Source organism: Bos indicus x Bos taurus, chromosome 3 (genome assembly GCF_003369695.1).
Source record: "Bos indicus x Bos taurus breed Angus x Brahman F1 hybrid chromosome 3, Bos_hybrid_MaternalHap_v2.0, whole genome shotgun sequence".
Taxonomy (NCBI): Eukaryota; Metazoa; Chordata; class Mammalia; order Artiodactyla; family Bovidae; genus Bos; species Bos indicus x Bos taurus.
Genome location: NC_040078.1, coordinates 104,623,318 through 104,649,302, shown reverse-complemented (window position 1 = coordinate 104,649,302; position 25,985 = coordinate 104,623,318). Strand labels below are relative to the sequence as shown.

The window sequence follows — 25,985 nt, the reverse complement described above, 5'->3', positions numbered from 1 at the left end:
CTTCCAAAGAACAATTCTGAAAACTGCTGCTCCAAATAAATATTTTGGTTGCATTTTGCGATGTGACTGTGGGGGAGATTTCCACTGAATGTGGTTTGCAAGGCAATGCTCTTTGGTTGTTTACTCCCCGAGATCCCCACGGCTGGTTCCTGGCAAGCAGCTGTGTCTGCTGCACTCCTGGGCCACTGGGACCTGGATACTCCTCCTCACAGAGGCTGTACCGGCCAGTCCTTCCTGGGGGTCGGATTACAAAGATGCCCTAGGCACCAGCCACCAGACCCTCCCCACCTTCCGGTTCCACCTTGCCCTCCCTTGCCAGTGCTGGCCAAGGCTGGTGCTCTCCTAGGAGCCTCGTTCCCACCAACTAGGGGGAAACTGTAATTAGCTGAGCTGCTCTGGGCCAGGGGCTTGGAATTCCTGCGGGCCTAGAGATGTGGCCTTGTCCGTTTCCTCTTCCCAGGGTGGCCTCCTGCTCCTGCTTTTCTCCACCCACTCACCTCTTCCCTGGAGCCACAACCACAGAGCAGGCACCGTGCAGTCTGAGCAAGGCCACTGTCTCCCACCCATCCCCCATTTGTCCGAGCCCTCTTGAGAGAAAACCCATCCCCAAGGGGCCAGAACATACCATGTCTCTTGGTTACAGTGACTGTGACAACTATCCTACCCCTCCGAGGCCAGGTTCCTAGGGCTGCCGAGACCCTGCATGCCTGGTGTTTGTGCCCACTCAGATCACAAAGTCCTCTACCCAAGAGGTCATCTCTAATTGCAAAGAGGAGGTAGGTAAAAGTGGAGGCATCAGGCCCGCTTCTGTGCCAGCTCACCCTAGAGCCTGCTCCCAGCCTCCTGCTGGGGCTGGATTTCTGGGCAGAGAGGAATTCGTGGCATCAGGGTCTGGCAATCAAAAGAGAGAAACAACAAAAATGGGGGGAAGGACATTTCCAGGTATGAAGTAAGGTGTTTGTAGTACAGGACCCAGGGAGAAGATGCTTCACCAGGGATGGACCGTGAGGATCCTGGTTAGGGGACCTCATGGGGACCTAACCTCAAATGACTAGGCATTTGGAACGTTAAAGACCCTTGTAGAGGAGGCATCCTTGAGGCTGGGTGGATACTGTTTTTTTCTCCCACTAATTTTTTCACCTCTCCAAAGCCACTCCCCAATTCCTTTGACATGCATCCATTTCTGGACGATCCAAGATTTACCGTTATATGGACCTTTTAGAACTCCACCTCACTTTGTGGGTGAGAAGCTGAAGCTTCCGGAAACCAAAGTTTACACCCAGGGTCCCAGAGTAGGATGAGGCAGAGCCTGGATTTGGACTCATTTATCAGAACTCCTAGACCCAGGAGTCCTGCCATGGGACCATGGCTGCTGTCAAACAGAGAGAAGACAGAGTCTGTCTCCCCAGCTGGGTGCCTTGGGACTCTTTTGTGCCTGTACTTGCAGTGAAAGTTGCTGGTCTCTCCCCACCTTCTCCTAGTGGTCCAGAGACCAGTTGCAGGCATTTAGGAAGGGGGCTGGTGGGGGCGGGGGACAGTCTGCACCCCTGGAGCGGCAGGGAGCTGACCAGTCCACATGGCACTGATGCTCCGCTGGCAGTCTGCAGACCAGGGTGTCCCTCCTTCCCCCCTAGCAACACTCAGCCCCAGGCTCTGGGCTCAGCACCTGAAGGTCCAACCCTGCCCCTCGCCGAGCTCCTCCTGCCCCAGACTGGGAGGATGTGGGGAAACCCAGTTCCACCGAGGGCTAGAATTAATTTTCTCACCATAAGCCACATGCTCTGTGGGTGCCCTGGGCTTGCCTCGGCTCACCTGTCACGGTCTTATTTTAGTGCCTTGGGGGGCAGGGGCAGAGCATCTCCCTGGGGGTCTGACCTGAGGCTGGTCCTGCTGCCCTCATCACAACTTGAGTCCAGCTCACTTCACGGAGAGGCTGGCACCTGGGCCTCATACTCATGGTGATGAGGTCTGGACGCTGCCGTGAAGGGAGAGGGGCCAGGACTGCTGAGTCCCCTTCTAACAGGCACTGATTGTCACACTTGAAGCACACACACAGGCCTGGACAGCCACGGCTGTGACACCAGCATTTCTCTGCAGGCCATCTTGGGGAGCAGGCCAGAGACCAGGCCATGCCTCTCTGGCCTGGGGAGGGGGAGACCCCCCTACCCACCAGGTCTCCTCAGTGTTGAGCAGGTCCACAGTGACAAAGGGGTCACTCTGGCCTTGACCTTGGCCCTGTGCTCTAATACCCATCGTCCAAACTCTAACTGCAGCAGGGTGTCGCTCAGAGTGCCAACACGGCGGGAACAGTGGGGCACTGAGCTACACCCAGGCATGAAATGTACAGGGTCTCAGCCTAGTCACTTGGTCTGGCTCAGCCTATAGATACAGGCCGTGTTCCATATTATTTTTCTTTGAACTGACTGCTGGGCTGTCTGAGTCCCAGCCTGGAGAGAAGGGATCTCTTTTCTGCTGGTCCAGGAGGTACAATTTGCCCTTCTGCCCAGAAATGGCTTTGTGCCACCTCATTCTTACGTTGGTTACTTACCCTGCTACCCCAATCTTTTAAAACAGTATGTCAGTATGCAGAGTATAAGTCAAAAAGGACATGGAAGCTTGCTTTTTATGGAAATAATCACTGCACCAATTACGGAGCACTTACTATGTGCCAAGCTCCACGCCAAAATTTCACCTGTATTGAACCCTCACAATAATAATCCCAGGAAGCAGTACTAATATTATTCCCCCTTTACAGGTGAGGAAAACAAAGCTCAGAGTCCATATTTAAAACTCTGAAGTCCTGCCCATCCCCCAGGAGCTGAGCACTGACCTGTGTGTTTTATCAATGGCCTTTGGGGGCTGTTTCTTGGGAACCGGGTGGTGATTCAAAGTGATGATGCCAAATTGTGACGTGCTCTCCCCCAGCAAGCAAAGCAGAAGTGCTCAGCTGGCACGCACCTGCTTCAGGCCTCCTTCCCACCTGACCCTGGGCTCAGGTTAGGAGCCGCAGGAGACAGGAGTCCTTGCACTGCCTTCTGCCACGGACACAGCTCACTCAGCACACATCTTCTGGGCCAGCCTGGTGCTGAGTTGGCCTCTCCCCACCCACTGTTCCCAGAGACCACCCTAATGGGATGGGCAGAGGCTCCAGCTGGCTGGGGCACCCGAGAAAGGACAAACCAGGAGAGAGATCCTGTGTCTCAGTCCATGTGAATCCCATTGTCACAACCTGTGGCTGATGTGTATGCTCTTCTTGACATGGTCTAGCTGCCCCAGCTTGCATATTCTGACTATCTGCAAATCTGGTTCATTTATGAATCTGCTCCCAGCTCACCTCTGGGAACGGTGGAGCCCTGCTCAGACACATCAGTTTTCCCTCTCAGGCTCTCCCAGACACTATTTCCCAAGCTATTACATAATCAGGGGAGCCCAGCCCCCACCCAGATCTTTAATTGGAAAGCTCTTTCTCAAGGGCGTTGGGGAAACTTGTGCCAGCCCAGGCCTTCCTACATCTCAACCCTCACTGTGGTCTCTCTCTCTCTCACACACAGACACACCCAGGCACCCTGGAGCAGCTGAGGCCACATCTTCTGTCCACGCAATCAGCCATGCCCAGTAGCTTACATGCTTTGTGTTGATGGTGAAATACGACGCCCTGGGTCATTCAGGCCCATTCGCACCAGGAAGTCTTTGACCACTGGCTTATGGCTGGTCTCCTCCTGGCTCCCACAGCACTGTGCACTCCCCATGGCTGCTTCTGTCTGCCTAAGGAGGCTATGACCTCTCCAGGGAAGGGACCAAGTCAGATTCCTCCCTGTGCCCCCAGCAGCTGAATCTGTCTGGTCCTGAGTGGGCACTGGGAAAGTGGATGAAGGGCTCAGTGAATGAAGAGAAGGATGCCCTGTAATAGGTGGCCTGGGGGGCACTGTAAAAGCAGCCTTATAGACTTCCCAGAAGCACCATATAACATCAGCTCTAGAGAGATTGAGAAATCAATCCACTTTTTAGGGCAGAAACTGAAGCCCAGCTGGGGACAGGTGGTGGCTAAGGGTGCCACCTGTTCGTGGCAGAGCCAGGGACTCGACCCAGCTCCCCCCAGGCCTTTCCGTATTACCATGCTTCCCCTGAACCTTGATAACAGGCTCTGGGGGATTCATTTCCTCAGTAATGAATCCACCATCCTGGGCTCAACCTGGGACACAAACGCCCCCAAGACCCAGTCTGGTGTTCAAGTTGCTGTGCAGACATATACCTAAAGAGCTACAAAGGAGGGTGAAAGGAAGCAGCAGAAATTCATACAGAGGGACCACCCAGGGGGATGCGAGAGGTCAGGAGAGACATCTTAGAAGTGACATCCAATTTGAGTTTTAAATGAGAATTTACGAGGAGGACTCAGTCAGAGATGAGAGAGAGGAGAGGAAGTGGTGGTCCAGTGAAAGAGAAATGCGCAAAGACACAGAAACATGAAATGATACAGCAGGATGGGGAACTGCGCAAGCCCAGTGGTGAGGCTGAAGCCCTCAGTACAGAGGGAACCTGCCCTCGGAGGCTGGCACAGGGGTCAAGGCACATCAAGAGGGGCTCGAAAGCCATGCTCATCCAACTGGACTCCAGTTTGCAGGTAAAAAACCTTATCTCTGGAGTTCATATGCCCCACAATCCCCCTTCCTTTGTCCTTCCACCATCTCCAGTGAGGTAGGATGCTATAACCTTACTCGGTCATTTACCCAGGCAGTCCCTCAGGGCCAACTCACAGGTCCTCTTCTTGGCCACAGAGAGCCTTGCATCTTAGATGCTGGAGGAGCTGTACTATGCTAAGAATTGCTACTTGCAGAAATGAGTTGACTTTAGAATATGGTGTTCTTAGGGATAAGCCTGCCGGGCTCCCCTGTCCCTGGGATTCTCCAGGCAAGAATACTGGAGTGGTTAGCCATTCTCTTCTCCAGGGGATCTTCCCAACCCAGGGATTGAACCCAGGTCTCCTGCATTGCAGGTGGATTCTTTACCGTCTGAGCCACCAGGGAAGGCTAGGGATAAGCCTCATCAACAGGTTTGGAACTTCAGCCAAAGCAGCTTCTCTTGAGTCTGAGTGAATGAAAGGGTTATTGCATGGCCCAGGGCTCCAAGGGGATTCTGTTTGGAGCTGAGAGAAGGCCCACTCCAGCTGTGCATTTCCCTACAAGATTGTACCTACACAAGAATCCTGGAGGAACTACTTGGACCTTCACCAGGCTCCAGGACTCAGTAAAAACTCAGAAGCATGAACCACAGAAGACTGGCAAGCGATGGAGCTAGGGAAGAAGAGGCTTCGGTAGCTTTATGGCTGGTATCCCGTGTGGCTATCACCATCGCAGCATTTGGAGGGTCTGCCCACTACTGCCCTCCTGGCCCCAGCTCCCGATGGTGACACTTGGGACCCATGGCAGAACCCAGCAAATTGTATGGGAACAAAGGGCTGTTTCCATGAGGCCCCATGGCTCCTTTTTTCTTTTTCTATTTTATTTACTTACCTTTAATGTGGGTTATTGTTAAAAAGTCTTTACTGAATGTGTTACAATATCACTTCTGTTTCATGTTTTGGCTTTTTTTGGCCATGAGGCATGTGGGATCTTACCTCCTCGACCAAGGCTCGAACTTGCACCCCTGGCTTGAAAGGTGAAGTCTTAACCACTGGACCACCAGGGAAGTTCCTCTTTTTTAAAAACTGAAGTATAGTTGATTTACAAGCTTGTGTTAGTTTCAGGCATACAGCGAAGTGATTCAGTTATACACACACATATATTTTTAAATCACACAGTGATTATCCAATCCCTACCCAATCCTTAACTGCTCACCAGCTGAGTGACCCTTTGTCCTAAAACGTCTTCCAGGAGGCAATGCCCTCTGAAAAAGCCCTTTTCCTGACTTGGGAGATCCAGTCAGGCCTCCTGTGTGACAGATGTGGAAACTGAGCCCGGGGAAGGGGAAGTGGTTGCCTAAGGGTCACGTGGTGAGGCGACTGTGAGGGTGCAGGAGGACCCAGGGCTCCTCACTCTCCACCTCACCACCCCAACTTCCTGGAGGTGACTCAGCAAGACAGTCGGCACAGGAAGGAAGTGGGGAAGGGAAGCCCAGCCGCTGGATTCCAGGTCACCACTCTGTTCGTCCAAAGCCACCAACCACCTTGGCCATGTGGCTCTGCCTGGTGTCCGTGGCCTTTCAGCCCTTCCTTCCCAAGGCCACAGCTGCTGACCATTTCCTCCAGGGTGAGACTCACTTGACCTCTCTGGGGTCTCCAGGGACTCCCGTGGTGCTTCCCTCTGCTAGGTCAGGGGGTCACTTCCACAGACTTGGCGAGTGGCCGAGCCTGTGTGGGTCAAAGGCTCATGAATGAAATGAAACCAGGAGGAATTACAGCCTCGTGTTTTGTAACTGGAGCTCTGGAGCCAGTACCCTGGGCTTATCGGCTGCTGTCTCTGGGTGCTTTGGTTAACTCAGTTTCTTTGTAAATCTGTTAAGAAAAAGTGATCCCACCTACTTCGTCAGTTGCTTGGAGGATTAGCTGAGATCTTACATATGAAGCCTACCATAAACTGAGCCATTCACGGTAGCCCCTGTCATCGCTGCCTTTGCTAGGTAGATTGCCACACATCATCTCATTTAATTCTCATGGCAAGCCTGAGAAGTAGATAAATTATTCTCACTTAACTGGAGAGACACCCAAAGCTCAGGGAGGAGTGGGCACCTATCTCACGGCTGGTGGAGATAGAATTTGAATCTGGTACAATCTGATTCCAGGACCCAAGTGTTTCCCCACGAGTTACAGCACCTCTTGGTGTTAGGTGTCCTTTGCTGGTGTTTGCACTCCTGGCTACAGGCTTGCATGGGCAGGGCCTCTGTCCCCTCCCCCAGGACTAGAGTCTTGGCTCTGCCACTTCCTAAGAGTGAGACAGGGAGTCTCCGAGCCTCTATGGTCCCATCCACTGCCTGGAAATTGGCTCTCTCCTGGCCCTCTTCACACAGGAGGAAATGAGATGCCCCATGCTTGCAAACCATGCTGTCTGAACTCACAGTGTTATTCCTGCAATCAGAAAAACTACTGGAACTGTGATCACTGCAGCCTGAAGCTGGGGGTTCAGGAAGACCAAGCCTCGAGGAGAGTCTTTCTTGGTCACCAACAGAAAATGCCACAGCTTCTTTAGCCTGGGGGCTTTCCATATGCTGAGAACAGGCCTCCGAGAACAAGGAGGAACAGACTGTAAATACATCACAAGTCTCTCTGCTTCACTGGACTAGAAGTTCCCCAAGGGGCAGGACCAGCTCACAGCACAGGCCTTGGATGTTGGATGGAGGACAGTCTGCCCCCAAGCTCCAGCTGCATGGGCCACCTGCTGGGTCACCAAGCAGACCATCACCACCACCTCTAAGATCCCCTGACTCCCCAGGGAGAAGATAGCATCCCCTCCTTTGTGAGCCCCCATCCCCACCTCAACTGCAGCATATTATCATACCATATGTCCTATTTCAACCTAGAATTCTTGTTGGAGCAAGGGGAGGATTTGAATAAATAAATAGACTTAAGCTTAATTGTTTTCCATCTGTTTCTCTTGCTGGATTGCAAGTCCCTTGAAGGTTCATTCTGTGTCATATTTATAATTCTCAAAGACCAGCACAGGGTGCCTGGGGGTTGGTGGTGTCATTCTCCCTTCATCCACGCAGCCTGTGTCCTGTTTCACCATCTTCCCATACCCCCAACTCCCACAGGCTGGGCATGTATCAGAATGATGAATAAAACAGACACTGATAGTTTCCACTACTATCAAAAGAGCTGGTTTATATATATCTATCTTGACACATTCTGGGCTTACTTTTGGGTTCTGGGCTATATTTTCAAAGAGCAAAGTCCTTGTTTAAGTAATCTTTTGCAGAAAAGTGAGCTGATATTGAAGATCCATTGTGGGGTGGCAATAAGGAGCAGGGGCTTCCCTGATGGCTTAGTGGTAAAGGATCTGCTTGCCAATGCAGGAGACGCAGTTCAGTCCCTGGGTCAGGAAGATACCCAGAGAAAGAAATGGCAACCCATTCCAGTATTCTTGCCTGGAGAATCCCATGGACAGAGGAGCCTGGTGGGCTACAGCCCATGGGATCACAAAAGAGTCAGTCACAAGTTAGCAATTAAACAAGGAGTAGGGATTCATCAAAAGCCCTATAAAGTTTTCTTTTCTCTTTTACTTTGCTCCTGAAAAGAATGACTGGCCACTTCTAGGGCATATCAAACACTGTCTGACCTGCAGACAGCTGGATTGTGAGAGTTTGCTGTGGCCTTTTAACTATTGACTGTACCATGCACAGACCCCGCCTCTTGTCTGACTCAGGAACCCTGGGAAAAGCGGTATCAAAGGCTTCCAGGGGCGGGATGGGGACAGCAAGCAGACAGCAGGAGTTTCTTAGACCCCAGAGCCAGGAAGTGGTTCCAAGCTTCTATGAGTCTCTGGTTTTCACCTGGGAAGAGGGAAACTCAAACCCTCCCTGCAGAGTTCCTACAGGACCAGTATGAGATGATAGGATGTTCAAACTAGCTCAGAGCACAGTAAGCATCAAATTTAGTCATTCCACAAACATTAATTTAGCATCTACTATGGGCCAGGTGGGCTTTCCAGGTGGCGCTAGTGGTAAAGAACCCGCTTGCCAATGCAGGAGGAGGAGATGCAGGTTTGATCCCTGGGTCGGGAAGATCCCCTGGAGGAGGGCATGGCAATCCACTCCAGTATTCTTGCCTGGAGAAGCCCATGGACAGAGGAGCCTAGCGGGCTACAGTTCATGGGGTAGCAAAGAGTCAGACAGGGCTGAAGCGACTTAGCATGCACGCATGGGCCGAGTGCTGTTCCTGGCACCAGAAGTAGTATACAGACAATGACATGTGAGTGCATTAAGACAAAGAAAGCAGGGAATAGGATGGGGGCGGCAGGAGGCATGGCCACTTTAAATAGGGGCCAGAGACGTCTTTACCAAGACTTCTTTACATTTCAGTAAAGCCCTGAAGGAAATGAGGGAGTGAACCCTGGGTACATTTTTCCCAGCCGAGGAAACAGCAAGTACAAAGGCCCTGAGGCCAGTTTGAAGAACAGTATAGGGGCCAGAGGATATGGGGTATTAGAAGTTATTGATGGCTGTTCACTGGGGCTGTGGAGGCATTTATAAGACCTCTGGCTTTTACTCATAGACAGGAAGCCCTGGAGGCTTTCCAGGTTGACACAACCTGACTCTTAGAACTGATCAATACCTTTCTGCCACACCTTCCCTTCAAAGCCTTATTCAATACTCAGACCTCTACCACTCCAGCTCATAGGCTTTCTCCTTTCTCACATTCTTCCAGCTTTCTAAATCGACCCAAACCAGGAGGACCTCTGCTTGTCCTGCCAAATGTGGGCTGGAAAGGGGCCTTGCAGAGACACTGTGGTTGGAGAGAGAGAGAAACAGAGAGAAGCCTTAACAGGGGATTCTGCTCTCCTTCAGTGCTTGGAAGGCCTCTGGGCCTGGTTCCGCTCCAGTGGGCACACACGCTGGGTGCCCAGTGATGCCGGGGACACTGGCTGAGTCCCCATGGTCACTGAATCATCTGAGACAGCTCAGCACAGAACTAGGAATTTCATTTAGTACTTCCTTGCCCTGTTTGTTTACCAAAAGGTGAAATCAATTGTTCTAAAAGGAAACAATTCCCATCTCTATCAGTGGTTCCTTAACCTTTTGTGGGTCACCTGCCCCTTTGAGAATCTGCTGAAAGCTATGCGCTGTCTCTTCAGAAAATGAACACAGAATATACATTCATTCTCTTTTAACTTCAGGGCTTTCACAGATCCCTGAAAATTCAGCAATGAAACTAATGTCTATGCTGACAATTTCTGTCTGTAGTGCCAAGGGAATGAACGAATGATGCAATGGAAGAACAAGTGAAGAATAAAGAAGTGGCATGCGCTTGGGGGGATGCGAGGCAGCACAAGGACAGACACGCAGCACCTCTGAACACCTGGATTCTTGCTGATGGCTCCCGTAGGCTTCAAAGAGGCCAACTGAGATGTATCAATAGCATGTGGTGAATTTTTACTGGATAGGTGTCCTCCAGAGAGAGCACCTCATTTCCTTGTTGTTGTTCAGTGGCTAAGTCGTGTTGTCTGACTCTTTGCAACACCATGGACTGCAGCATGGACTCTTTTCCTTAAATTTTATCTATCACTCTCGTCCAGCCCTTCTGAGTGACCATCTTTCTCAAAGGTATCACACACTTTCCTGCCATTCCCAGGGTGCCCTACACAAAGAAGAATCTTTTCTGGGTAACTACGGGGCAACAGGGCAAGCATAAATTCAGACACGTATAGGTAAGCCATTTCTTCTTCCTGACACACAGCTGAGCCAGCTGAGACCTGGAGCCCCAAGTCAGTCCTTCCCCATCATTACCCGCCTGCTGGGACCCAGGCTTCCAGCCTCCCTCTTCATTTTACTTTTCTGATATATGTCCTAAAATGCTGGAATGAACTTTCAACTCATTCTTAATAGCTGCATCTCTCCCTGTGAGGCTTTTAACATAATCTCATTTTCTTCCAATCACTGTACTATGTTATGACGGAGGGAGACCTTCAGATGTGACTGGAGTGAGTAGGGATCTCTGCCCAAACATGCAATAGCCCCAGAGAGTTCTTCTGCTAGAGCAGAGTCTCCAAGGCTCCAGAGACAAGGCTTTGAGGGGCCCCCCACTTCTTCTCTCATAGGTCTCCCTCTCTGCCCTTCTCTTCCCCCCACCCCACCCCACCCCACCGCTCAACACCAGGCTCTGGCCACCTGAAGCTGGGAAGTCCCCAAACAAACCCGCTGTTTCCCACCTCTCTTCCTTTGCATGTGCTGTGGCTGCCACCTCACACAAAGGCCACCACCTGCTTGCCTTCCAAGAGCTCCCATCCCTCTGCACAAGCCTCACCTTCCCAACCTCCTCAGAAGATCTCTTTCCTTCCTTTTCAAATCCAGGGTCCTTACCTCAACCGTGGCGCCTGGGACATTGTATTTCTGAACTCAGCGCTTCTAACAATGCATTTCCAACCTCTTTTTTGAAACTTTTTCAGGGGAAACAAAGGTAGAGCTTAGATAAACACAACTGTTTACCTGTTCATCCCGTGACCTGTGTCTTATTTATCTTTATTTCCCCAGCAAACAGCACAGGGTACACACTGATGCTTCAGTACATATTTGTTAATAAATGTGTCCTTTGTAGAGTTGTTCTCTCTTTACCCTAAGAGCTGGGTTGTCGGTTGTAATCTCAACCCCCTGCCCTCCCACTGCCTCCACTTCCATTCTGCTGGGAACTTGTTAGAGCTGTGTGTAAACCATGAGGAAATAGGCACTAAGGGATTCTCTTAGGAGGAAACTGATGGACTTCTGTTATGGACTTAGGTTATTGCGCCTTAAGTGATGGCCGTTCTGGTGTAGTTGTGCCTTCTGAGATCCAGTGGGTGAGGTCACTGGATGGGAAAACTCCTCCAGTCAGTTGTCATAGTAACCATGACTTTCAATTTCATGCAAGCGAGTCCCTGAGAGGAAAACACACCAAGGGGTGGGGGAGGAGTGGTAGGAATCCATCAAAGGCGTCCCAGCATTGTCCTCTCATATCCTTTTCTTTGCTTCTTGCTGGTTTACACGCTCAAGGTAGATGCCATTATGTGTGGGCATCTGAGTAGAAGCCGCTTAAAATAGCCACCCGACTATTTCAGGGAGCAGTTGAATATGCATGAAGCTATTTTAGAAAAGATGTGCCCAGCCCAGCCAATCCAAACCCCATCCTTTCCCTTGGAAATGCCAAGAGGAGCTGAATGGGACCTTTCTTAGTCTTCCCCACTGGGGTGGGGGTTTTTCAGAAGCCACAGAAACAACACCTGGGCTAATGTTGGTCTAGCAGCCCTGTCAGCTCTGCCTCCCGATCCTGCGGTCACAGAGGCTCCAGGCCAGACAGCTCAGCCCTCCAGAGTCCTCCAGAGCCTTGGCAGCCTTCAACCACAACTGTGCTCCAATCCAGTTGGCCTATATTTGTTCATTTATTCCTTTAACACACTTTTATGGATAGATGAAATGAGACAAGTTCATTTGAGGGGGTAGATCGACAGGTGAGTGGGGACGACGGCCTTGTGGTTCCTAAATAGAGGGGTGACCTGAAGAAGGAGCCCTTGGTTCTTCCTGATGGCTTGAGAGAGAGGGGGATGGATGGATATGGCTCGGGGTGGGATGCCCTGTTGGGAGGGAGAGTGTGCCTGTAAGAAGATGAGAAAGAAAGGGGAGCCAGACTGTGGGGGCATGGAGTGCTAAGCTAAAGCATGCCACTTTCTCTGAGCCCCAGGCTGGGCCAGGAAGGCGCCCTTCTGAGCCTACGGCACTGTTACACCCCTGTTGCTGCCATCAATCCAGACTGGAAGTCCCTTAGTCAGATTCTCCTGGGCATCTATGCAACCCAGAGCCAGGCTAGGCACTGAGCAGATGCTCAGAATTTTGGTTGAAAGCGTGGATTCTGGAACCAGACTGCCTGGGTTCTGATCTGAACTCTGCTTCTCACTAGCTCTGACCTTGGGCATGTTACCCGCCTCTCTTTGCCTCAGTTTTCTCACCTTAAAATGAGGATAATAATAGTACCTATCTCTTTTGGTGAGAAGTACATGAATTAATATATGTAAAGGGCTTAGAAGTCTGCGGGGTGCCTGGTAAGAAACATCTAAAACTATTAGCTGTTTTTATCATTCTACCGAATCTGGCTTTTATCTTGACAATGGAAAGCCATCAGGGAAGAAGTTTTCTTTCCAAAATAAAAATAAGTTTACTGCTTTGCCCGATTTTACTTACACACGTCTACCATGAAAGTTGAAGCGTTATAAGCACAAGGAAGAAAGAGGGAAACTATCCTTCACGCTGACCCGCAGATAACTATCATTAACATGACTGGTGGTCCGGCGATTGAGGATCCACCTTCCAATGTAGGGGACTCCGGTTTGATCCCTGATAGGGGAACTAAGATCTACATTCCTCAGGGCAACTAAACCACTTGCCACAACCAGATAAAGCCTGAGCACCACAACAAAAGATTCCCACGTGCCAAAACAAAAGATCCCACATGCCGCACCTAAGACCTGACACAGCCAAATAAATAAATCAATATTTTCTTACAACATGACTAACTTTTTTAGATACAATTGACTGGCATTATTCAAGGACTCTGCATTTGCAAATTCACTGACTCTCTAAAGGTGGTTTAATCTCGAAATCGACACTCAGAGTGCCTTTGTGTGTTTGCAGACGCACACGGAGCAAACGATTTGAGCCTCTCCATGTGCATGTTCCCGGCTGAGGTCGAAAAGGTGCCACTGCCTCTTTCTGCTCCCCTATGTCAACAAGTGTCCCTTTCACAGTCTATTTAGTGCCATTTTTGTGCTTTTTGTCAGTGATCTCACTGTGATGTGCCTTACAGAGACAACACGTGTGTTAGATAAGCTTCCTCCAGGCAAGGGCTATTCGCCATGAGTTCAATGTCTTAATATTTATATATATAGAGAGAGAGTTCAAAAATATATATTAAATAAAGTGTATTTGATAGAAACACACATAAAACAAGGTTACGTATTGACAGGTTGACAAAAATGTCCAGAGGCTCCCAGGCACCTAATGTTATATTTCCCCTAGGAGCGATGGTTCAGTGCTCACTGGGTCAGTGTCTGTGGACCTTTATAGAACTTAACTGTGAATAACAAGAATCAACAGAACTTTTCTAGATACACAGATGTATACCATTTGGACCATACTTTACACATAATTTTGACAATCTAAAAAAAAAAAAAACAGTAATCAGGACATTCCTGGTGATCCAGTGGTTAAGAATCAGCCTGCCAGGGCAGGGGACACAGGTTCGATTCCTGGTCTGGGAAGATTCCACATGCTGCAGGGCAACTAAGCCCTCGAGACGCAACTAGTGAGCCCACAAACCGCAACAGTTGAAGCCTGTGTGCTCTAGAGCCTGTGCTCCGTAACAAGAGAAGCCACCCCAGTGAGGAGCCCACGCACTGCAACAGAGAGTAGCCCCCACCCGAAGCAACTAGCGAAGGGCCGCATGCAGCAATGAACACCCAGTATAGCCAAAAATAAATAAATAGATAAAATTTAAAAACCATATCCTGTTACGTGAAAAGCAGCTTTCTGGACCCATAAATACATACAGGTCTCTAGATGGCTGCATTTCCATGGCCATTCTTTTACTTATTAACCTACTGATGGACGAACTGATTGCTTCTGATTATTCACTATTATAAACAACACTATGATAAACAGTCTGATTGGTAATAATAAAATAGTCAACATTTATTCAGTGCTTACTCTGGTATGCACTCTGGTATTCAGTGCTTACCCAGCACTCTGCTATGAGTTTTATAAGTATTATGTCATTGAATTTTATTTATAATAAGTATACATATAAATTTACATACACATGTATAAATTATATCTATGGTTTTTATAAGTGTTATCTCGTTGAATATTATCTCACAACAAGCCTATGAAGGTGGTATTATTATTATAACCACTTTACAGATAAGGGATCTGATGCTTAGAGAAGTTAAGTAACTTTACAGGATCACAGGGCTTAAAACCAGGTCTCTCCGACCTCTGATGCCTCTTTCTTAACCAGTATGCTCTGCTTCCTTCTTATATGCACGATTCCAGGCACTTTTGGACTGTTTCCTTAGGATAGCTGTTTAGAAGGGGGCTGATGAGTTGAAGGCTGTGCACATTTGAAAATGTTGATACATATTGTTAAATTCAATTCACAATCCACCAACAGGGGCACAATCCAGTGCCCCTGTGTCCCACTCCTCACTTCCCTAGGTATTCTCACACTTTGAAATAGGCAACCAGAAGTGCATCTTGATTCTTTAATGCACATCCTTTGACTACAGGTAGCTACCCTTCATATGCTTGCCACGCCCTGTGTTTTGTCTTTTGCAAACTGCTTATCCATATCCTCTGCCCATTTTTCTACTGATCTGTCTTTACGTGATTTATAAGCTCTTCTGTCTTAGTGCTACTAACCCTTTACCCATCATACACGTGTTCACCCATCATACATACTTTTCTTAGTTCATTATTATTGCTTAACCCCGATTACTGTGGGATTTTTTTTTGCCCATGGGTCTTTAATTATTGATATTTTATTTCATGATTTCTGGATTTAGTTTTCTACTTAAGGAGGCATTCTCCATCCCAACAGGGTATAAATATTCCCTCACTGTTTTTCTTCTAATACCTTTTTGGTTTCATGCTTTTTCTTTAGCTTGGAAGTACTTTGATGCAAGGACTGAGATTTGGATCTAGTTTTATTCTTTTATTTTTGTCCTAAAATAGCTAACTTGTTGTCTTATAGTATGTTAGGAATCATTTGCCTTTTTGTCTCTAATTTTAAACACCATGCTCACTTACATCTACTTTTGGGTGCTCTGTTCTTGTCCACCGATCCACAAGCCTATTCCTTTACCAACACTGATTTTTTTCTAGGCTATTATTCCAAGTTTATCTTTCCAGATATACTTTATAATCATTTAATGGAAACACTTAATTGGAATTGGAATTTCATTTAACTTATAGACTAATTCACAATGCCTCCCCAAGTTTATTCTTGGAATTTGGTATCTTTGGAGACTGGAGTCTTTTCCCTATGCTTTTCCCAGCTGGCTCATTCTGATGCCACCTTCTGTTCCAGCCAACCCTGCAGGAGGCAGTCACTCTCACCCCCAACACTTCCCATGTCACTCTTACATTTTCACCCTGAATGACAATTACTAGTGAGACAGCGGGCTCTTGGAAGGCAGGGTCCCTGCGTGGTCTGTTTGTGCACCTCTCGCCATATGTTGGTAGACGGCCAAGGCCATGGAGATATTTTCAGGACGAATAACTGGATGAATCAGTAAGTGAATGAGGACTCCCCTGGTGCTGCAGTGGATACGAGTCTACCTGCCAGTGCAGGGAGGGAACACCAGTTTGATCCCTGGGCCAGGAAGATTCTATATGCTGGAGAGCAACTAAGCCCACACGTCGCAACTACTGAGCCTGTGCACTGCAACTATCGTGCATCTAGAGCATTTGCTCTGCAACGAGAGAAGCCCCCGGAAAGAGAGGCCCCCGGAAAGAGAGGCCCCCGGAAAGAGAGGGCCCTGGAAAGAGAGGGCCCCGGAAAGAGAGGCCCCCGCAAAGAGAAGCCCCCATAATGAGAAGCCTGCTCATGGCAACTAGAGAGTAGCCCCCACTCACCCCAACTAGAGAAAAGCCCAAACAAAGCAATGAAGATCCCATGCAGCCAAATATAAATAAACAAAATTATTAAAAAAAAAAAAACAAATGAAGGAAAGACATATTCCTAGAAAACTGAAAGTGAAGTAGATTTTCTATAAAAAAAAAACAACAACTCTACTTTTCCATAGACTTTCATTAGAAAACAAAAGCTTTGTCTTCGGCTAAATTCCTGAGACCACGCCAGAATCAGAGAAGTGGTGGCTCCTAGGGTGACGTGCCAAGTGCAGCCTGCCCCAGCACCTCTCCCCAGAGACTACCACCCTTGCCGAGAAGCCTAGGCATTTCTCAGGGAGACTCTCAAGGCCTTGCGGACTTTCCAGAAGGAGGAGCACAGGCATTCATGAAGTGCCTGCTTGCACTTTCCTGGAAGATACAAAACTTCTGAAAGGTTGGTATCACTAGTCCCATTTTGTGGATGGAGAAACTGAGGCTCGGAGAGATGGAGCCCTGATCTAATAACTTGACAAGACTGGCAGGAGCTGAAGCTGTGGAACTCTAAGGGCCTGGCCTCTCCCACAACAATGTCCAGAGCCCAGAGTCTGGGAGGCTAAGGGGCCCAGAGAAGAGTCCCACATGGCGTTGGAGAGAGAGGGTCCTGCCTTCACTGGCCAAGATAGTCCCTCAAGAACTTTGTTCCTCCAGAGCAGCAGTGATGCCTATGGGCTGTGCCTGAAGAGCACTGAACTCCAGTCTAAGAGCCAGTGTCCAGGCTGGGGATGTGTTACACTGGCCATGCTGTCACCCTGAGACTGGGGAGGGGATCTGGGGTGGAGGTGGAAGGTTCGCCATGGGGGAAGGGACTGGTCTCCAGCACACATCTGGGGACGCCCTTCCGTTTTCCTCCTCCCAGTCTGCCCAGGGTTGGCGTTTCTCGACTTGGCCCTGCAGGCCCCTCCTGGGAGTCTGGCCAAGCAGCCACTTCCTTATGGGGCTGGCAGCTGCTGGGCCAGTCTCAGCTTACTTCTAAGCCTGGATCAAAGCTCCAGTTTCTTATGAAGGACTGTGAGCTGGGGATCGATACATTCAACTGTCTTGGCACTGTGTCTGACCCCATGTGGGCCCCAGGGACGTGGAGATGAGTAAGCCACTGGCTTCCTCCTTTGTGGCTCCATTCTGCTCAGGAAGCAGAGTGTGCGGAAAGTTTCTAGCCCCACCTTGGTGCTGCGGTAGAGATATCCAAGTGCTGGGGGAGCCTAGATGGTGAGAAAGTGGGGAGACGATTCAGCAGGTACCAAGATGTGAAGGTCAGATGTCAGGCTATGGCATGTGGACTTCACCTGGTGGACAAAGGGAGCTGTCCCATGTTTTGAAGCAAAAGCCTCACACAAACAGGTTTGTGCTTCAGAAACACACCACCCAGGTGTGTGTGTGTGTGTATATGTATGTATATATGTGTGTGTGTGTATATATATGTATATATATGTGTGTGTGTGTGTATTTCTTAACATAAATTACCTATTTTAAATTAAAACAATTATATTTTCCAACAAAACTTTAGAGAGTGGTATTATTTTATATTTACATATTATTTTATATTTTGGTAATGTCTTAAATAAAGTCGGATTTTTGTATATGTCTCTATACTTGATCTTTATTTTCAATAAACATGTATAGTTTTTAAGGTGAAAATTAAAGCATCTCCATTTTGTAAAAATAATACCAAACCTAAGAGAACACAGAGCAGATGGATATGAACCCAGATGAACCGGTGACCCATATGGTGCCTGGGAATGGAAAGAACCCTGGGCTTACGGTTCACAGTCAAGTTCCTGCCGCTGACATGCTGGATTACTTTGAGCAAAATTACTTCCCCATCTCAACCTCAGTTCCTTTGCCTGTAAAATGGGAATTCTCTTACCTCATACACAGGGCTGCCATCAGGACAAAATGGGATGTCAGAGGACACTGTATGTTTGCACACATTTGACAAAGGTCAAACAGTAACGCGAGGGTCTGGAAGGCTCTCTCTATATGCCCACAGATGTTTAAGATACCCTGCTGCAAACTCACCACCCATCCATTTCTTGAGAAGTCTCTCTCTCAGCTGTTTCAGCTCAAACTCAAGCCTGTCCTGTGAAAACGTGGCCCTGTCCAGAGAAGCAATCGTTCATGTGTTCGGTGGGCCACCTGCCCGCCAGGTCCGGCCTGCTGGGCTGGGAACGTCAACATCAGCCCCTTCCTGGTGAGAGAAGGAACAGGGAGCCGGCTTGTTCTCCGACAGCAGAAGACTGGCCGGCGAGGAGGAACATTTAAGGTGGGACGCTTCCTCCTGCACCGTTGGCAGCTGTCTACATAAGGCATCCATTATGTGCTGCCCCTAAGGCCAGTGGGCCTGAGAGGCTAGGCTAAAATTAGTGTAAAAATGCGCACCCGCCAGAGACACAGAACATCCGAAGGTCAGATGCCTGCAGCCAGCCACCCGGGCAGGAGCCGGGGAGCGGGCACAGAACAGCTGTGGCAGCATCGGCCTCCGCTTCCTCTCGGGCATGGGGATGAAGTCCTGCCCAGAGTCCTGGTTCCACAGCTCGGCTTGAATTGAAAAATAGGATGCAGAGTACAACCCCAAACATGTTTTTTTTTTTTTTTTAAATCTGTGTACATTCATAGGAAAAAAAAGGTGGGAGAGGAATTACTAAATATACAAGAGGCAGTATCAAATATGGAATAGTGACTAAATTTTTTTCTTTTCCTGTACTTTTCAAAACATTTTCAACAAATACATACTAATTTTTCAATCAGAAGAAAACACAACTGGACTACCCTGGTGGTCCAGTGGTTAGGAACCCACCTGCCAATGCAGGGGACACAGGTTTGATCCCCGATCCAGGAAGATTCCACATGCAGGGCAACCACTGAAGCCTGTGCACCCTGGAGCTCATGCTCTGCAGCAAGAGGAGCCTCTGCAATGAGAAGCCCATGCTTCACAACTAGAGTAGCCCCCACTTGTCACAACTAGAGAGCCCACGCACAGCAGCGAAGAATCAGTGCAGCCAAAATAAATAAATACATACATACGTAATTTTTTTTAAAAGAGGAAAACACAACCAAAGACGCCATCCATTATATGTTTATATTAAATATTATTTTGCATATATCTTAAACTTATAAAAGTGATTAAATTGTATACACTTATAGTCATATAAACTCCCTGGTGGCTCAGACTATAAAGAATCTGCCTGTAATGAAGGAGACCCGGGTTCAATCCCTGGGTCAGGAAGGTACCCTGGAGAAGGGCATGGAAACCCACTCTAGTATTCTTGCCTGGAGAATCCCATGGACAGAGGAACCTGGTGGGCTACAGTCTATGGGTCGCAAAGAGTCAGACACGATTGAGTGACTAACACACACACACACACACACACAGTCGTATGGCACATACGTGTATGTAAATGTGTTTAGATATCTAGTCCACTGATGTTCATCGCTTTGAATTCCAGAATATCAAGCCTGACTGGCATTAAAGAGAAACATTGTCCAAGTCTTCCTTTTATGGAAGAAACTGAGGTCCCAGAAGCAAAGCAGGATGCTGAGAAACTACTTTTCACTGATCTTCATTCTGATAGGAGTTTCCCCAAATCTTGCCCACTTTAATTCTGTTGTTGTTTTTACTCCCACTTTATGGAGATAGAAACTGAGGCACAGAATTGATCACCCCACAGCACCCAGCTAGGAAGTCACAGAGCAAAGTCCCAGCCCTGCTTTCCTATCCAGAGCCCAGGGAGCTGGAGGGAAGGACCTGTGGAAAACACTGGCTCCCTATTGTAAGTAGAGCTGCAATGAACGCTGGGGTGCATGTGTCTTTTGGAATTACGATTTCCTCCCAGGATTAGGATTGCTGGGTCATATGGTAGCTCTATTTTTAGTTTTTCTTAAAAAATTTTTTTTTATTGAAGGATAATTGCTTTACAGAATTTTTTTGTTTTCTGTCAAACCTCGACATGAATCAGCAATATAGGTATACATATATATCCCCTCCCTTTTGAACCTCCTTCCCATCTCCCACCCCATCCCACCCTTCTAGATTAATACAGAGCCCCTGTTTGAGTTTCCTGAGCCATACAGCAAATTCCTGTTGGCTATCTCTTTTACATATGGTAATGTAAGTTTCCATGTTCCTCTTTCCATACCTCTCTCTTCCCTCTCCTCCAGTCTCCCCATGTCCATAAGTCTATTCTCTATGCCTGTTTCTCCATATTTTTAGTTTTTAAAAGAATCTCCACACTGTTCTCCATAGTGACTGAACCAATCTACATTCTCACCAACAGTGTAAGAGGGTTCCCTTTTCTCCACACACTATCCAGCATTTATGGTTTGGAGATTTGTTGTTGATGGCCATTCTGACCGGTAAGGACATGGAAACAAGCTTTACATCCATCATTAGAGGAAGATGTGGTCCATATATACAATGGAATACTACTCAGCCATATAAAGGAATAGCATTATGCCATTTGCCAAGACGTGGATGGGCTCAGAGCCTGTCATACAGAGTGAAGTCAGTCAGAAAGAGAAAAATAAATATGGTATATTAACACAACTATGTGGAATCTAGAAAAATGACACAGATAAACATATTTGCAAAGCAAAAAAAGAGACACAGAAGTAGAGAACAAATGTATGGATGCCAAGGGGGCAAAGGGGGAGGGCGGGATGAATTGGGGGGTTGGGATTGACCTATATACACTGCTATGTATAAAATAGATAACTAATGAGGACCTACTGTATAGCATAGGGAACTCTACTCAGTGCTCTGTGGTGACCTAAATGGGAAGGATTTAGGGTCCCAAAAGAGGGGATATATGTATACATATAGTTGATTCACTTTGCTGTACAGCAGAAAGCAACAGAACATTGTAAAGTAACTAGCCTCCAATAAAAATTAAAAAGCAAAAAAAAGAAAAAGAAAAACCACTAGCTCCCTGAAGCCTCAAGCATTCAGTAAGCCATCCCACACAGGAATATGTTTGACCGTCTTTCCTGAGACCTTTGTGTGGTGCAGGCCGCCCCAGCCCCTGGGAGCCTTTGAAGGAACAAGTGCACAGAGTGGTGTGGGGACACAAAGTCACGGTGCCCCCCTTTCTCCATGTGGGTCAGTTGGGGGGGGAAGGTTTGCAGGCGAAGGCAGGCAGGTGCCAGGTCTTCGAAACAGGAAGAGTCAGCCAGGGAAGCTGACTCTCAAGCTCTGCATTCCTTCACTGGCCCCCTCCAGCTTTCCAGTGTTCCAGCTCTGGAAATACCTTGAAGCCACTTCACGTGCTGGTATCTGAGGCTTTTGCTCCAGCTACAACGTCTGTCTGCAGCGCCTGTCCCTGTCTCTACTGCCCCTGCTCTTTCAGGGCTCGACACATCCCTGCTGAGTGCCTACTGGAAATGGCAACCCACTCCAGTATTCTTGCCTGGAGGATTTCATGGACAGGGGATGCTGGCGGGCTACCGCCCGTGGGGCAAAGAGTCGGACACAACTGAGTGACCAACACTGACACTGTGCATTAGAGCAAGACACAGTCCCAGCCCTGGCGGTGCCGAGTTCTTAGAGAAGGCTTAGTGTTTAGGCTGCACCAGGTCATTCAAGTGAGGGCTCTGAGGTCAGACTGCCCAGGTTTAGCCTGGCTTGGCCACTTCCCAGCTGTGTGTGCCCAAGACAGTCACTCAGCCTCTCTGCATCAGTTCTCCTCATCTGTAAAAGAGGATGATAGACACCTGCCTCACAGCACTGTTGTGTAGGTAGAGTGTAAATCTGTATAAAATTCTTAGGGCCTATTATACAGAGTGAAGTAAGTCAGAAAGAGAAACACCAATACTGTATATTAATGCATGTATATGGAATTTAGAAATTCGGTAACGACAATTCTATTGCAAGGCAGCAAAGGAGACACAGATGTAAAGAACAGACTTTTGGACTCTGCGGGAGAAGGCGAGGGTGGGATGATTTGAGAGAACACCACTGAAACGTGTAGATTACCATTTGTAAAATAAATGACCAGGGCAAGTTCGATGCATGAAGCAGGGCACTCAAAGCTGGTGCTCTGGGACAACCCAGAGGGATGGGGTGGGGAGGGAGGTGGGAGGGGGGCTCAGGATAGGGGGACATGTGCACCCATGGCTGATTCATGTCAATGTATGGCAAAAACCATCACAGTATTGTAAAGTAATTATCCTCCAATTAAAATAAATTAATATAAAAATAAACTTGGATTAGCTCTTAAAAATATTCTTAGAGCAGTGCCTGGCACATAGCAAGTGCTCAATAATCATTCATCATTATAATTTTTCTTCTTCTTATTAGCATATTTTTCAGATTCCCTCCTCATGATGGCCCCTGCTCCTGCCTTCTAGCTGCCCCTCCTCTACAGCCCCATAGAGCATCAGTAGTGATGTGATATGGGCCTTGAGGACTGTTCATCCTCATATTCCTGTATGTGGTGCAGGGACCATATTTATTCATCTCCATCCCAGGCCCTGGCACAAACACAGCAACAGTGTCTCCAGGGCTACTGTCGAGTTGGTGGGTAACACGTGCCCTCAACTCCAACCAAGAAAAGTCTCGGAAGCTCCTCGCTGCCTGGGTCCTAGAGGAGGCACATCTGGCCATATCTCTGAGCTCACTGATATTCCTCAAACTGTGAAGCCTGCCCTGGATCCGACCCTCCTGAGCTGACAAGGGAGCAGGTACCAGGCTTCCTAGAATGCTTCTCTGTGTTGGGGAGCTGGGGAGCTCTGCAGGGCAGGTCATCCTAAACACCAACACGGATGCTCCACCAATCGGGATCTTTCCCATGGCGATGCCTTTCTACCTACCGGTCCCCTTGCCTGGAGCGCACTCTTTGCCTTTCACAGTCCTCCTGATCTGATGAACTCCTACTGATCCTTCCACACCCCCTCTCCCACAGCGCTTTTCCTTTCTTACAGGGTGTTGTTATTTGTTTACACACCCCTTCTGGAGAAGGGACCATCTTATTCCCGTCGGGGCCCCCAGTGTCTGCCAGTGCCTGGAACAGAGGAGGTGTCAGGCAAGTTCTGCCAACCTAAATTTTCAAAGGAAAATCTAGTCCATTGGTCTGACTGCCCATGAAGGCACAGGTGAGAACTGCCACACTTGAACACTTGAACCAAGAAAACCCACAGGCCTTCCCAGGACACCTGCTTCATCGCTGGGACGGGAGCTGGGGGAGCAGCCCAGAACGTTAAGCGTCCCGTGTGACGGGCAGCGGGCTGGCCTTTCACAGAGCTCCGGCCCCTGATTCTGGAACCACCCGAGGAGGTGGGTATGGGGGAGATGAAGACACCCAGGCACAGGCGGTTACACTGCTCCCCGAGGGAGTGACAAGACAGGGCTGGAGTCCAGTGCTCTGGCCCCCAGAGCCTACTCTTCCGTCTCTCCCAGGAGACAACAGATGTGAAGGCGTTTCGAGTCCTGCCAAGAGAGGAAACTGCAAAACGACACAATTGCAGAGTGTTACCCGCCACACTAAAACGACTCTAGGGCGGGAGCCACCTGGCTATGTAGTGGAGGGGGGAGGGCTGAGGAAGAAGGGCTTTAGGAACAGTACTGCATTCTTTCTCTCTTCCTTTCTTTTAAATATTTATTCATTTATTTGGCTGCGTGGGGTTCTTTGTTTTGGCACATGGACTCTCTAGCTGTGGGATGTGGGCTTGGTTGCCCCACGGCCTATGGGATCTGACTGCCTAGACCGGGGATCAAATCCACGTCCCCTGCATTGCAAGGCAGATTCTTAACCAATGGACTGCCAGGGAAGTCCCTGAATTCTTTTTTTAAACAAACAGTTCTTTTTTTACATTTTTAAAATTTTCACTTTTTATATTTTGGGCCGCATTGCATGGCATGCGGGATCTTAGTTCCCCAGCCAGGGATCGAGCCAGCACCCCTTGGATTGGAATTAGGGAGTCTTAACCATTGGGCCACCAAGGAAGCCCCAACACTGCATTCTTACAGGGCTGCTGTCTGGGGGGAGGCGGCCCAGCGTTCTTCAGGGGCAGGGGAGGAGGGGAACCGGGTCGGTTGAGAAGAGAGGTTCTGATGGCAAGTCCAGCAGCCCTCCACCAGAGAGGCCCCCAGGGTGCCTTGTGGCTGCTTTTCACTAGGAGATCTGAAGGGCCCCAGTGGGACACAGACAGCTTAATGAGGGGTTCCTGTGCTGGGCCTCCCATGGCTGATGTTCAAGGTTCTGACACAAGCATCTCCTTGCTGCTCTCAGCCTCTCCCTGGGGCCCAGAGTCTTCTCCTGGCACCCCAGACTGACCATCTGCTTTCCTTCCTCAATCATATAGGGACCAACCTGAGCTCCGTAATCTGGCATTCAAAGGCCCAACTGTTTCTCCTAGGCTCACTTCTCCCTACTCTTTCTCTGCACCTGCTAATCCCAGTTATTCCACCTTTGCATGTGTTGTCTCCTTAGCCTGGAAGGCCCTTCTTCCTATCTTGCCTGGTGAACTCCTATTCATCCTTCAAAGCCCAGTTCAAGTTTTGCCCTCCAATGGTCCTCCCTGAACCACCCCCACAACCAAACCCAGACAGAATGGACCCCTCCCGCCTTCACAGGTTTCCTCTACCATGGCTATTTACACATTGTCTCCTCCTTCAGACGGGGAGCTTTTTCAGACCAATGATGTGCTTTATTTGTCTCTGAGCCTCAATGCCCTCTGGTCTCATCTCCTGGGCAGCTCTCCTGGGCTTCCTCGTGGATCAGCCAATAAGCTTTGGCCTTGCACTCACTCCCACACAAAGAAAGGCCCTGCTCTTAGGTTAACCTGCTTTCCCACCCTTTGTAGTCTTTCACCCAGCTTGATCTTCACACCCACACTCTGCTGCAGGCCTGCCCGTGCTCTCCGCGTGTGTGGGTTGCCTTTGCCCTTCCCATCTGGGCACTGCAGTCTACAGTGACCATGGTGTGCTATGCAGCCGTGACAGGGCCCATGCAAGGCTGGTGACTGTCCATTTTTGAATTTGACTTCAAGCACAGTTTGCTGGAAGGGACACAGGTCCTGGCCCCCAAAGCACACATGCACACAGAGGGCACACGCGAAGCCCAACCCAGGCTCCACGTGCAGGAGGTCCACGGAACAATCAAATAGGAGGTGAGCCCTAGGGCAGTGGCAGACAACTGCTGAGCCCGTGGTCCCTCCTCCCAGCCCAAGGCCTTGATCAGAGCCTGGAAGAGCTGACTTCTGGCCTGCCCCATTCACTGAATCCTATTCCCTCACATTCACACAGAAAAACAGAAACAAAGAAAGGCAGGTTCCGTCTGAGATTTTCCTGAGTAGTGAAGGCTGACATGGTGTCAGAACCAGTTCCCTGGCTCCTCTCCCAGGACACGTTCCTAGCGCCATATGCTGCCATGGGTAGAAATGCCAGCTGCAGGACTCTGGACAGTTGGCAGTGTTTTCCTGAAGTCTTGGTAGAGTGCGGGGCTCCATTCTCCTGCCAAGGCTGGAGGCAGCCCCACCTCCCTCCTGGCCACACACACGCCCATGGTCTTAGGGTTGTGCTGAAATGGCTCCACGTCCCATGGTGGGAGGGAGTGATGGGGAGCTTACCTGCTAAGGGCCAGCCGTGGTCTCATGGTCGAGATATGTCAGAGCTTTTTAAGAGCTTGCAGGGCTGTGCTGGAGGGAGGCCTGTGGGA

General features: G+C 49.0%; 1 protein-coding gene across 3 annotated transcripts in view; it reads right to left on the bottom strand.

The window, feature by feature from the left end:
* HIVEP3 (human immunodeficiency virus type I enhancer binding protein 3) overlaps positions 1–25,985 on the bottom strand; it is a 564,447-nt gene that overhangs the window by 154,774 nt on the left and 383,688 nt on the right. For all 3 annotated transcript variants that reach the window (XM_027537630.1, XM_027537632.1, XM_027537629.1), the window contains one exon: positions 25,897–25,977. The gene's annotated coding sequence lies outside the window, so the exon portion shown is untranslated. The remainder of the gene's footprint in view (positions 1–25,896; positions 25,978–25,985) is intronic.